The sequence below is a fragment of the Muscardinus avellanarius genome (genome assembly GCF_963383645.1).
Source record: "Muscardinus avellanarius genome assembly, chromosome: 6".
In the NCBI taxonomy this organism is placed as follows: Eukaryota; Metazoa; Chordata; class Mammalia; order Rodentia; family Gliridae; genus Muscardinus; species Muscardinus avellanarius.
Window position 1 is genome coordinate 67398904 of NC_137791.1, and position 11924 is coordinate 67410827.

General features: G+C 45.2%; 1 pseudogene across 1 annotated transcript; it reads right to left on the reverse strand.

Annotated features, from left to right (window-relative positions):
* Positions 1-6193: 6193 nt before the first annotated feature.
* Positions 6194-8274, reverse strand: LOC308264070 (lupus La protein homolog; annotated as a pseudogene). The gene is made up of 2 exons: positions 8215-8274; positions 6194-7172 (listed from the first exon to the last, which is right to left on the reverse strand). The product of its transcript is annotated as a lupus La protein homolog (transcript).
* Positions 8275-11924: the final 3650 nt, after the last annotated feature.

The following is an 11924-nucleotide window of genomic DNA, read 5'->3' on the forward strand; positions in this document are numbered from 1 at the left end:
CGAGGCCACAGTACCGGCCTTGCCTCAAGGCAGGCTCCGATGCCGGCCTCGCTGGCCCCAGCACCGGCCTAACCCCTCAGCAGGCTCTTATCCTGGCCTCGGAGGCCCCAGTACCGGCCTTGCCTCATGGCAGGCTCCGATGCCGGCCTCGCTGGCCCCAGCAGCGGCCTAACCCCTCGGCAGGCTTCGATCCCGGCCTCAGAGGCCCCAGTACTGGCCTTGCCTCAAGGCAGGCTCCGATGCCGGCCTCGCTGGCCCCAGCAGCGGCCTAACCCCTCGGCAGGCTCCGATCCCAGCCTCGGAGGCCCCAGCACTGGTCATGCCTCAAGGCAGGCTCCGATGCCGGCCTCGCTGGCCCCAGCACCGGCCTAGCCCCTTGGCAGGCTCTTATCCTGCCCTCGGAGGCCCCAGTACCGGCCTTGCCTCACGGCAGGCTCCGATGCCGGCCTCGCTGGCCCCAGCACCGGCCTAACCCCTCGGCATGCTCCAATCCCGGCCTCGGAGGCCCCAGCACTGGTCATGCCTCACGGCAGGCTCCGCTGCCGGCCTCGTTGGCCCCAGCACCGGCCTAACCCCTCGGCAAGCTCTTATCCTGGCCTCGGAGGCCCCAGTACCGGCCTTGCCTCACAGCAGGCTCCGATGCCGGCCTCGCTGGCCCCAGCACCGGCCTAACCCCTCGGCAGGCTCTTATCCTGGCCTCGAGGCCCCAGTACCGGCCTTGCCTCAAGGCAGGCTCCGATGCCGGCCTCGCTGGCCCCAGCACCGGCCTAACCCCTCAGCAGGCTCTTATCCTGGCCTCGGAGGCCCCAGTACCGGCCTTGCCTCATGGCAGGCTCCGATGCCGGTCTCACTGGCCCCAGCAGCGGCCTAACCCCTCTGCAGGCTTCGATCCCGGCCTCAGAGGCCCCAGTACGGGCCTTGCCTCAAGGCAGGCTCCGATGCCGGCCTCGCTGGCCCCAGCAGCGGCCTAACCCCTCGGCAGGCTCCGATCCCGGCCTCGGAGGCCCCAGCACTGGTCATGCCTCATGGCAGACTCCGATTCCGGCCTCGCTGGCCCCAGCACCGGCCTAACCCCTCGGCAGGCTCTTGTCCTGGCCTCGGAGGCCCCAGTACCGGCCTTGCCTCAAGGCAGGCTCCGATGCCGGCCTCGCTGGCCCCAGCACCGGCCTAACCCCTCAACAGGCTCTTATCCTGGCCTCGGAGGCCCCAGCACCGGCCTAACCCCTCGGCAGGCTCTTATCCTGGCCTCGGAGGCCCAAGTACCGGCCTTGCCTCATGGCAGGCTCTGATGCCAGCCTCGCTGGCCCCAGCACCGGCCTAACCCCTCAGCAGGCTCCGGTCTTGTCCTCGGGGGCCCCAACACTGGCCTTGCCTCACGGCAGGCTCCGATGCCGGCCTCGCTGACCCCAGCACCGGCCTAACCCCTCAGCAAGTTCCGGACCCGACCTCGGAGGCCCTAGCACAAGCCTTGCATCATGGCAGGCTCCAATGCCGGCCTCGCTGGCCCCAGCATCGGTCTAACCCCTCTGCAGGTTCCAATCCCGGCCACGGAGGCCTCAGTAGTGGCCCTGCCTCACAGCAAGCTCCGATGTCAGCCACTGGCCCCGGCGCCCGCCTAACCCCTCAGCAGGTTCCGATCACTGTCTCTGTGGTTAGTATTTCAAAGGTTCCAGTTGTAATGTATCAGATCTCTGCCTCCCCCGAATATTGGCCACTGGCATTGCCACTGCCTCCACCGTTTCAAATCCTTCCCAGGCTCTTTTTCCACTCTGAATGTTGTCCAGTGTTCCTAAGCATGCGTGATGGTAGCATTCGACATTTGGTGTAATTTCTCCAAAAAAATAAAGTTGGTAAGATCCGGTTTCTGCTTCTCCTGAATACAAGTCTCTACCACCATCGCGAAGAACTCTTTCAACACCGCATTTCTCCTTGGTCTCCGCTAAACTCTCTCCTTATATGTGATGTCTGAGATTCTTAACAATATAGAGAAATAGCAGTCCTCTTTCACGGCGAATTTTTCCATAAGTTCCAGTGCATTTAGATAAGTTTTGTCTGCATCTCCAGTGTCCTGGCATCCATAACGGCTTTCTTACCACCTCTCCGATATTTTTCTTTATCTTTTTCTGTTCTGGGCCCGGTTTCTCCAGGGGTCTGGCGTGCTACTCGCAGTTCGGCCTGGACCCAGAGTCCCGCGATCCGGGCCCTAGCTGGCGTGCCCTGTGCTCGACCCCCGCCCAGAACCCAGCGTCTTACTGGGCCTTGTTTCTCCAGGGGTCTGGCGTGCTACTCGCAGTTCGGCCTGGGGCCCAGAGTCCCGCGACCCGGGCCCCATCTGGCGTGCCCAGCCCGCGACCCCTGCCCAGAACCCAGCGTCTTACTGGGTCTGGTTTCTCCAGGGGTCTGGCGTGCTACTCGCAGTTCTGCCTGGGGCCCAGAGTCCCGCGACCCGGGCCCCATCTGGCGTGCCCAGCCCGCGACCCCCGCCCAGAACCCAGCGTCTTACTGGGTCCGGTTTCTCCAGGGGTCTGGCGTGCTACGCGCAGTTCGGCAGGGGCCCAGAGTCCCGCGACCCGGGCCCCATTAGGCGTGCCCCGCCCGCGACCCCCGCCCAGAACCCAGCGTCTTACTGGGCCTGGTTTCTCCAGGGGTCTGGCGTGCTACGCGCAGTTCGGCCCGGGGCCCAGGGTCCCGCGACCCAGGCCCCGGCTTTTGTGCGCCGCGCGCGACCCCTGCCCAGAACCCAGCGTCTTACTGGGCCTGGTTTCTCCAGGGATCTGGCGTGCTACTCGCAGTTCTGCCTGGGGCCCAGAGTCCTGCGACCCGGGCCCCATCTGGCGTGCCCATCCCGCGACCCCAGCCCAGAACCCAGCGTCTTACTTGGCCTGGTTTCTCCAGGGGTCTGGCGTGCTATGCGCAGTTCGGTCTGGGGCCCAGAGTCCTGGTGCCCATTTTCATCTGGAGTCTTGTTGCTTAGGAGAGAACATGAGGAAATATTAACAGTTATGTGTCCCAAAGGCCAAGGGACACTCCTGTCCTCATGATAAGTCAAATCAAAGCTCTCGTCCACTGTTCTTCATGTGTAGTAATGCCTAGGATGTAGTGAGTGCTTGCTGAGTGTTTGAGAGGATAAGCATGCTGGCAAATGCAACCAGGCAGACTGCTCAAGAATCCCACTACAAGAGGCAAGTTAGCATTATTTAAAAGTCTCTTCACAAGTTGGTGAAGAGCTTTCTACAAAATTTTTCTTCCTGGAAAGTTGCTGCCAACCTACCCTTCTACCTCTAAACTTAACCTCAATTTAGTAAGTGTGACTTAAAACATATAAGATAACATTGTCTTCTATATACTCATGATTTTGTGGGAGAAGAAAAAATATATACACGAGAACCATTAAAGATTTAAAAACACAAAAGATAACAAGTTCTGTGTGTATGTATCTCCCTATCACTCTGAACTTTCTTATGATGTGAGACTACCATTGTACAAATAAAAGTATATTAAAAAGTAAAAATGGAAAAGAATAGAAACATTTTTAGTTTCTTATGCATAGAATTTCCATGGCTCATGATAGATGTGTTCTATTAAAGAGAACAATGCAATTACTTCTTGGATGGTAGTTGCACTCCTGTTTTTATTGCTGGGGCTATTTGCAACTTATCTTTTTTCTTTCATAGCTTATCTGAAGCAGAATAGTCTCAAGCAATGCCAAAGCTCTTTTCGATATTGTAAGAGACATTTGGGGGAATCTTCATTTGTAAATGTTTGAAAAAGGCTGAGTAACTGTCCATTGATGTAGCTTGACAACTGTTGGGATGATGTCAGACTTAACACTGTCTGTTAGTAGAAGGCTACCAGGCACTGGCTGGGGTGGAGAGGTAGGATGCTGAACTCTAAATGCAGGCTGGTGAGAGAAAGGTAAATCTTATTTGGCACAAAAAAGGGTACAAGGATGACAGTGAAGCCATTAGGCATGTAAAGTTAGAAAAGAATGCAGTTGTCAGCAAAGGCAGAAGGCTTGGTCACAGCTGGACAAGAAAGGGTGGCCTCTAATGGCTTATCAGTGATTGGATTTATGGTACTTATCTCTTTTGTGATGTTGTAACAGAATAGCTAAGACTGAGTCATTTTTTAAGAACAGCAGTTTAGCCGGGCATGGTGGCACATGCTTGTAATCCCCGCGCTTCGGAGGCTGAGACAGGAGGATAGCACGGGTTCGAAGCCAGCCTCAGCTACTTAGTGAGGCTCTCAGCAACTTGGTGAGACCCTGTTTCCAAATAAAATATAAAATAGGTCTGGGAGTATAGCCCAGAGGTAGAAAGCCCCTGGGTTCCACCCCCAGTGCCACAAAAAAAAAAAAAAAAAAAAAAAAGAACAGCAGTTTATTTCTCACAGTTCTGAAGGCTTAGGAAGCCCAGGATTGAGGGGCCCCCATCTGGCATAGGCTTTGTTGTCATCTCAGGTGGAAAGCAGAAAGACAAGAGAGTGTGGGAAAGTGAGAGATCAAACTGGTAGCTTCAAGCATTTTTATAACTGTTATTAATCAGTTCTACGAGGGTAGATCCCATGTGACCTACACATGTGCCAGTAGGTGCCACCTCCTCACATGGTTGCATTGAGGGTTAAGTGTCCAACACATGCTTTGGGGGGAGATACATTTAAACCATAGCATCAGTGAAAATTTTACTGTTTTTTTTTGTGTGTGTTGCTAGAGTTCATAGAAGGGCTGAGGCAATAGTTAACATGCCTATGGTTCTAATTATTGGAACACAGAAGATGCAATAACTGGGGTCTGTTAAGTGTTTCATTATTTTAGTTAGAAAGAATTAGTTTTCATCAAAGAAAAAAACCCCAGCACATTTTGATCACAATAATAGGGAATTTATTTTAAAACGTAGAAGTTCATTAGTGGTATGGATTTCAAGCACAGTTTGATTCATTTGTGGTTTGAGTCATTCTGTAATGACTTTGATTCTATCCTTTTCTATGTGTTTGCTTCTTCCTTCAATGGATTTCTCCAGGGTAGTAAAATGATGACACTATTTCTAGTTATTACACTGGCATATTGCATTTTTGAGAAAGCAATGATCTGTGTACCAGAATGTCCAACAAAAAGGGTGTGATTTTCTTTGACTTGATGAGCCTAGGTCATATGCTCGAGAAGAAGCCCATGGTAGTGGTCACAGGTAGAACGCAGTTATTGGTTTAGACTAGGCTAGTACGCCTTTTCTGGAGTTGGAGGTAAAGCTAGTCATTCTAGAATCACATGGATCTTGCATTGTAAATGAGAGGTAGAATAGTTGTTAGAATGATAACCAAAATATACAATTATATTTGCAAACAACTTCTCTTTCTAGGGGAACTGAACCAAAACTTGAAAGCAAAAGGGATTCCTTGAGAATAAATTATGTTCACCAGGCCTAAATTTATGGCCAGAATTTTCCAAAAATTAGAATGAAACATACACAGCTAACTGCAGATATTCTTTACCCCATTCTTAGGCCACACAAATGGATTAGTGCCAATGTTTATTTATTCATTCATTCACAAATTTTATTTTTTGTTTTTATATAGTATATATTTTATTAGTTTTCACTAATACATTCTCATATTACAAAGACAATTTAATGGAAGAATCTTCCTTTAGATATTTGAATCACCTCAAAACAAACAGACCTATACATAAAAAAAACTTCATTGGGATAACAGAAATAAAGACAAGTTAAACAACAAAAAATTTCCTTTTATATAGGTGGACATTGAAGTGGACCTAATTCACTTTTCTTTTTTTTTAAAAAGCTTCCAAAAGCCAGGTGTGGTGGCGCATGCTTGTAATCTCCGCGCTTGGGAGGCTGAGACAGGAGGATCGCGCAGGTTCGAAGCCAGCCTCAGCTGGATTAAGAGACCCTGCTTCCAAATAAAATATAAAATAGGTCTGAGAGTGTAGCCTTGAGGTAGAAGGCCCCTGGGTTCCATCCCCAGTACCACCAAAAAAAAAAAAAAAAAAAAAAGCTTCCAAAGACAAAAAAGCAGCTTAAAATCTAACTAAGATGGATAATTTTTAAAAAAAACTAAACGACTTGGCTCCAGCACCATTTTCTGTTTTCTTATACTTTGATGAGGGTTCATCTCTGTCTCTGTCTCTGTGTCTGTCTCTTCCTTCTTTTGATTTTTTGACTCCATGGAGACCCTGATGTTAATCATCACTGTCAAATTTCATTCACCTGCCCTGAAAGTGTACTCTTCCTTTAGAAGATCCTAAATGGGAAGGCTTACTTCCCTTTCCTTTTCCTTTAAAAATGCGACCTTTTGACTTCTCTATTTGTTTAGGGATTCCTGTTGGTCTTCAGTGATTTTTCTCAAAGCCTTTTTTCCTACCTCCCCTTCTAGTACTTTCCAGATCACTTCTTTGTTCCTTAATTTTAAGTTTCCATTGTGTGCATCTTTGGCTTTATTCAGTGCTTCCTTGGCTTTTTCTTCAAAGAAAATTATTCCCTTTTTTGCTCCTCTGATAAAGTCTATCCATTTTATTTCATCATAATTTCTGAAAAGGACATGCAAATCTTCTCTAGATGTCTGAATCATCTAAGTCACCTGAAAATTTCAGCATACATTCAATCTTCTAGAGATTTTAGTTCAGCATTTTCTGCTAATTTTTGTTTTTCTTCTTATTTTTGTTTAGCTTTTAATTTAGCTTTTACTTTATTTTGCCTTCTTTCTTCATTTTTTTTTTTTTTTGTTGTTGTTGAAGTAATCTTTCTTAAAAAGTATTATCAGATCCGTGCCTTTGTACTTTTGGCCAGGGGTCCTTACAAATCACTTAGCCAATACAATGTTATCAAACACAGCAAATATGATCCCTTAAATGATTTGTGCAATTTCCCCCTCATCTGAATATTTAGTATTTGGCCTTTATCATCTAGCTATTCTTTTATGTCATCAAGTATTGCATCAGTTGGGAAGCCTTTAATATAAACAGATCTGTTTTTCACATCATTTTTATATGCATCAGTCACTTCAGGGAGAGGTTTGCTTGGAGATCTGATTTTAGTTTTATTTTCACTGATTTCCATGAGTTTTGCCTTTGATTTGTGCAATGCTTCCACTGTTACTTTAAAGTCTGTTGTTAGGTGGTTTAATATCAATTTGATGAGAGATTTTGGCCTCCAGAGCAGCTATTTTTTCATTATCACCATTTTCAGCCTTTGTGGCTATCTTTGCGGTCCTGTAGATGCACCACAGCCCACTCCATTCACAAACTTTATAAACATCAATTGAGTGCCTATTATGTGCCAAAAGCTTGCTTGATTGGGGTGAGGAGATTAATTGCCAGAACTAATGGGGAAGACAGGCAGATGAGCAGGTAATTATAATTCAATATTCTAGGTGTAATTAGCAATGGTTGGTGTCCTAAACACTACTGAGAGACTAACGGATTTAAATCAGAGGATTGTCTTCCATTTGATGGGTGACATTGACAGACAAAATCTATGAACCTCCCCACTCTGCACTCATTTTCTTTTCTCCTGAGAGCATGGGGAAGTGCCTCTTTTCCCATTAAAGCCAAGCCTTCCATATGCTCTCCTGATCACATTTTCTCTGCCCATCTTCTCAAGAACATTTACTACCTCACCTTAGCATCCTCCTGGCAAAATTTGGAGCAGTACTTTTCTAATAGGGATGTTTTAAGTATTAAACATAATAATGCATGTAAAAAGATTTAATATAATTCCTTGCAAATAAGAAATTTGAAAGAATGTTGGCTATAACTACTTTTGGTTGACCTGTGTTTGGTGTTCTGTATTTAGGGCAGAGAGCTGGATTCTAATTCAGTCCTTTATTTATCTTTCTTCCTTGTGACTTCTATTCCGACCTGATGATTTGTCTGACTCGTTTCCCTTGCTGGTTTTGGTGAAAGTGGTGTGGCCCCACAGCTCTCAGGACCAGGCCTTTTGTACAAAGTACTAACCACAGAGGGGTGAATTTTTTTTTAAGTTAATTTCTCTGTCTTCCTGAATGTATTATAAGCTAGAATTTTCAAGACTTTAGCTTGTATCACAGTGGCTAGATGCCAGTTCAGAGTTTTTAACTCAGTAGGTCTGAAATAGGGTCTTGAGAACTTGCATTTCTCACAAGATCCAGGTAAAGCTGGTTCAGGTAAAGCACTTTGAAAACCATTGCTTCAAGGCAGTCGAAGGCTCATCCAACCCGGCTCACCACAGTGAGAACCAAGTGCATGCGGGCTTCTTCCTTGTTGTCAGTAACATCACGGTCCATATATTCGTCTCCCCTTTATTCTTATTCTTTTGAAGGTTCTAGCACCCATGTGCCTGCGCAGCTAATCTTACAGAGAGTCTTATATTAGTAATTTACACCTCTATAAAATTATGCCAGGCAGTGCTAAGGTGATTATGGATTTGATTTTTAACCTCACTCTTTCTTCTATTTTTTTAGTTATATAGATGCTTGCAAATTATAAAGCACAACAAAGATGTGACTTATTGTAGTGTTTGGAAGAAGAAGATGATAGATCCAAACCTTTTTTCTTTATAGGGATTGAGTTAAGGGCATTAACTCACTCATTTCTTACTAGACATTGGTGAGTAGTTATATTATTTGCTTATTATGAATAATAAAAAATATTTGCTTATTATGCTTACCTTATGTCAGAGTTGATCATCTAGATTTCTACCAGCTTTAAGCACAGTGTTACTAGGACTAGGCAAAAAAGTGGGACTGAATCTGTGAAAAGTAGGGTACACACATATTCTCAGGTTCTAAAGATTGCATAGATCTATGACATATGCAATATATCTTTAATTGCTTAAATGTTTGTGTGTAGGCTATTATGTTGAATATTTGGGAGCAAAGACAGTGGTGATGTATCATGCCCATATGCAAATTTGCACTTTATTCCTATAAGGATGTTAAAGATTTTGGGAGTATGAATGTTGGTACCTGTTTGGATTAAAGTCAAATAATTTAAATAAGAGAACATAATGGATATATTAAGGTACAAAAGAACACTATCTGCTTTGTTCTGAATTGTTATTGGAAGGGCATAGCCAGTTGTTACATCATTACATTGTACAAAGTGGCTAAACCCTTTAATTTCAACACCATAGTCTGTGGTTATAGATAAAATTATATAGACAGGCATGGTGGTGCATGCCCTGTAAACCCAGTACTTGGGAGGCTGAGATAGGAGTATCCCAGGTTCAAGGCCAGCTTCAACAATTCAATGAAGCCCTCAGTAATTTAGTGAGACCCTAATTCAAAATAAAAAATAAAAAAATTAAAGCTGGTGGTATAGCTCAGAGGTAGAATGCCCCTGGGTTCAAGCCCCGGTAACTACCCCTCCCATACTCATACACACATTGTGAAATAGAAAGACCCAGATTCAAATAATCCAGGGAGAGACAGCTACTATTTGGAAACTGTAGTAACAGCTAATAAGCTACTGCTACCTGTTAACACTTACTCACTGGCATTATATGTTAGGAATCATGCAGATCTCCTGAGATCAAGGGATTTTCCTATTTAATACACATAAATCATTCTATGAAGGAGATACTATCATTATCCCCATCTCCTATTCAAGGTTAACAAATAACATGCTTGGGAATTTGGTCCTAACTTCCGGTCTTTAAATCAGGAGCCCTAACCACTGTATGGCTCTTACTATCTGGTTACTAAGATGGAATTTGAAGTCAATACTTTCAACATCTGGGGCACAGAATCGCTGTACCTGTAAAATACGCTCAAATGCTGTGAGGCAAGATTCTTAGAACTTGCCCCTCTCTGCATACAGATTTTCTTCTCTAAAATATTTTTGTTTCTTTTCTTCTTAAAAGGGAGCTTAGAAAGGTAGGATTAGAAACTGGGCGTGGTGGCGCACGCTTGTAATCCTAGTACTTGGGAGGCTGAGACAGGAGGATCGTGGGTTCACAGCCAGCCTCAGCTACTTAGTGAGGCCCTCTGCAACTTAGTGAAACCTTGTTTCAAAACAAAGAATAAAAAAAAAAAAATAGGGCTGGGGGTATAGCTCGAGGCAGAATGCCCCTGGGTTCCATCCCTAGTACCAAGAAAAAAAAAAAAAAAAAAAGAAAGAGGGCCGGGCGTGGTGGCGCACGCTTGTAATTCCTGCACTTGGGAGGCAGAGGCAGGAGGCTCGAGGCCAGCTGCGCTAGTTTAAGAGACCCTGTTTCAAAAATACAGAAAATAGCCCAGAGGTAGAAGGGCTTCCAGGAACCCCAGTACCACCAAAAAAAAAAAAAAAAAAAAAAAGAAAGAAAGGATCAGATTGCCAGGATTCAACTTAAAAAATGAATGTAAAGAGATCACAATAAGGGTTTTAAACAGTGATAAACTCCTTTCTCCACAGTACATAAAACCAGGAAACATCACACCTAATTGATGATCTAAACCTGGCAGGAAGCAGCAGGCTTTGGTGGGTACATTGGCAGAAAGGGAGTCCATGAATCAGGAGTCAAGAGTAATAGACGCCTGGATGCAAGAGAACAGCCCAGAAGCTGTGCTCTCAGCTGCAGGGTGTAATTTTTCCAGGGACAGTTAATTGTAAGTGGAGATTGGAAAGCACTCACTGATCAGTTGTCTTGCTTTTCTGCATCAAATGCTGCCCTATCTCTCTCCTGCCACCCAGATGCATATAGTTATTAGGTATGCACCCACTGTGTGAAGAACATTTCAGTGGAACAGAAAGTATGTTCAGGCTCTGGACTTTGATTTCTAAAACTTGACAGGAAATTCAAAAGAAACATAAAAGAAATAGCTAATATGAGCTCTGATCTGGGGAATTCAAACTGAATTACAACTGAGAATTATAAACTTGAACCTGACATCATGACACCATGATTATTACCTTGGTTTTTGGTATTAGATCTGCCTTAGTGATAATCTTTACCTTGGAAAGGTAAAGAAACATGATCAAGAGAAATGGAAGGGAGAGAAGTGGTTTACTTAGGTTCTTTCTAAACCTTTTAGCCAATTCTTTCACATTATCTATAGCACCAAGAACCCATACGAAGCTATCAGTATGCCTTGTTTCTGATTTATCAGAAAATAAAATTGCCTTAGTTCCTGCCATTCTTTCTCTGATTCAATACTAATAACTTACTAATAACTTGGTGCCATATTTAACTGCTTCCTTAGCCTGTCACTTCGCTGTCTCTGGATTTCATTATAGGTATCAGTCAGTGGCAGGGTGGCTGCACAATCTCCAGCTACAGAGAGGGGAGGTGCTGCTGCACTCCCAAGTGCAGCACTGATTGGCACTCAGCTGCACTCTCGCAGGCTGCTCCCAGCCTGTCACCAGCTACAGCAGGGGCACGAAGGCAGGCCTGTTCCTGGGAGATCTGGACTACCCTTGGGCCTGAGGATTCTCTAATGGCCTGTTGAACCTGTACAGCAGGACAGGCGAGGAAGCTTCCATCCAATCTTTCTTCCTTTCCTACTTTACTTAGGGCCAGACTTATATGACAGACAAATAGCTAGCCTTACTTGGTCCCCATTTTCTCTTACACAAGAGTTTCTCCCATGGAAGTTCTTGAGTGTTTTAGTCTATCACAGCATCCACATCTAAGAAAACCTAGATCAACACATTGTAGATATAAGAGATTTTTTTTTACTTCAAAACTCCATAGTTTTTACTCATAGATGGTGGCTGATTTTAAGAAAATATAATGAGGATCTGAGTGTGGCGGTACACGCTTTTAATCCCAGCATTTGGGAAGCTGAGACCAGAGGATCGTGGCTCACGGACAGCCTCAGCTACTTAGTGAGGCCCTCTGCAACTTAGTGAGACCCTGTTTCAAAATAAAGAATAAAAAATAGGGCAGGGGGTGTAGCTCAGAGGTTGAATGCCCCTGGGTTCCATCCCCAGATCCGAAAAAAAAAAAAGAAAAAAA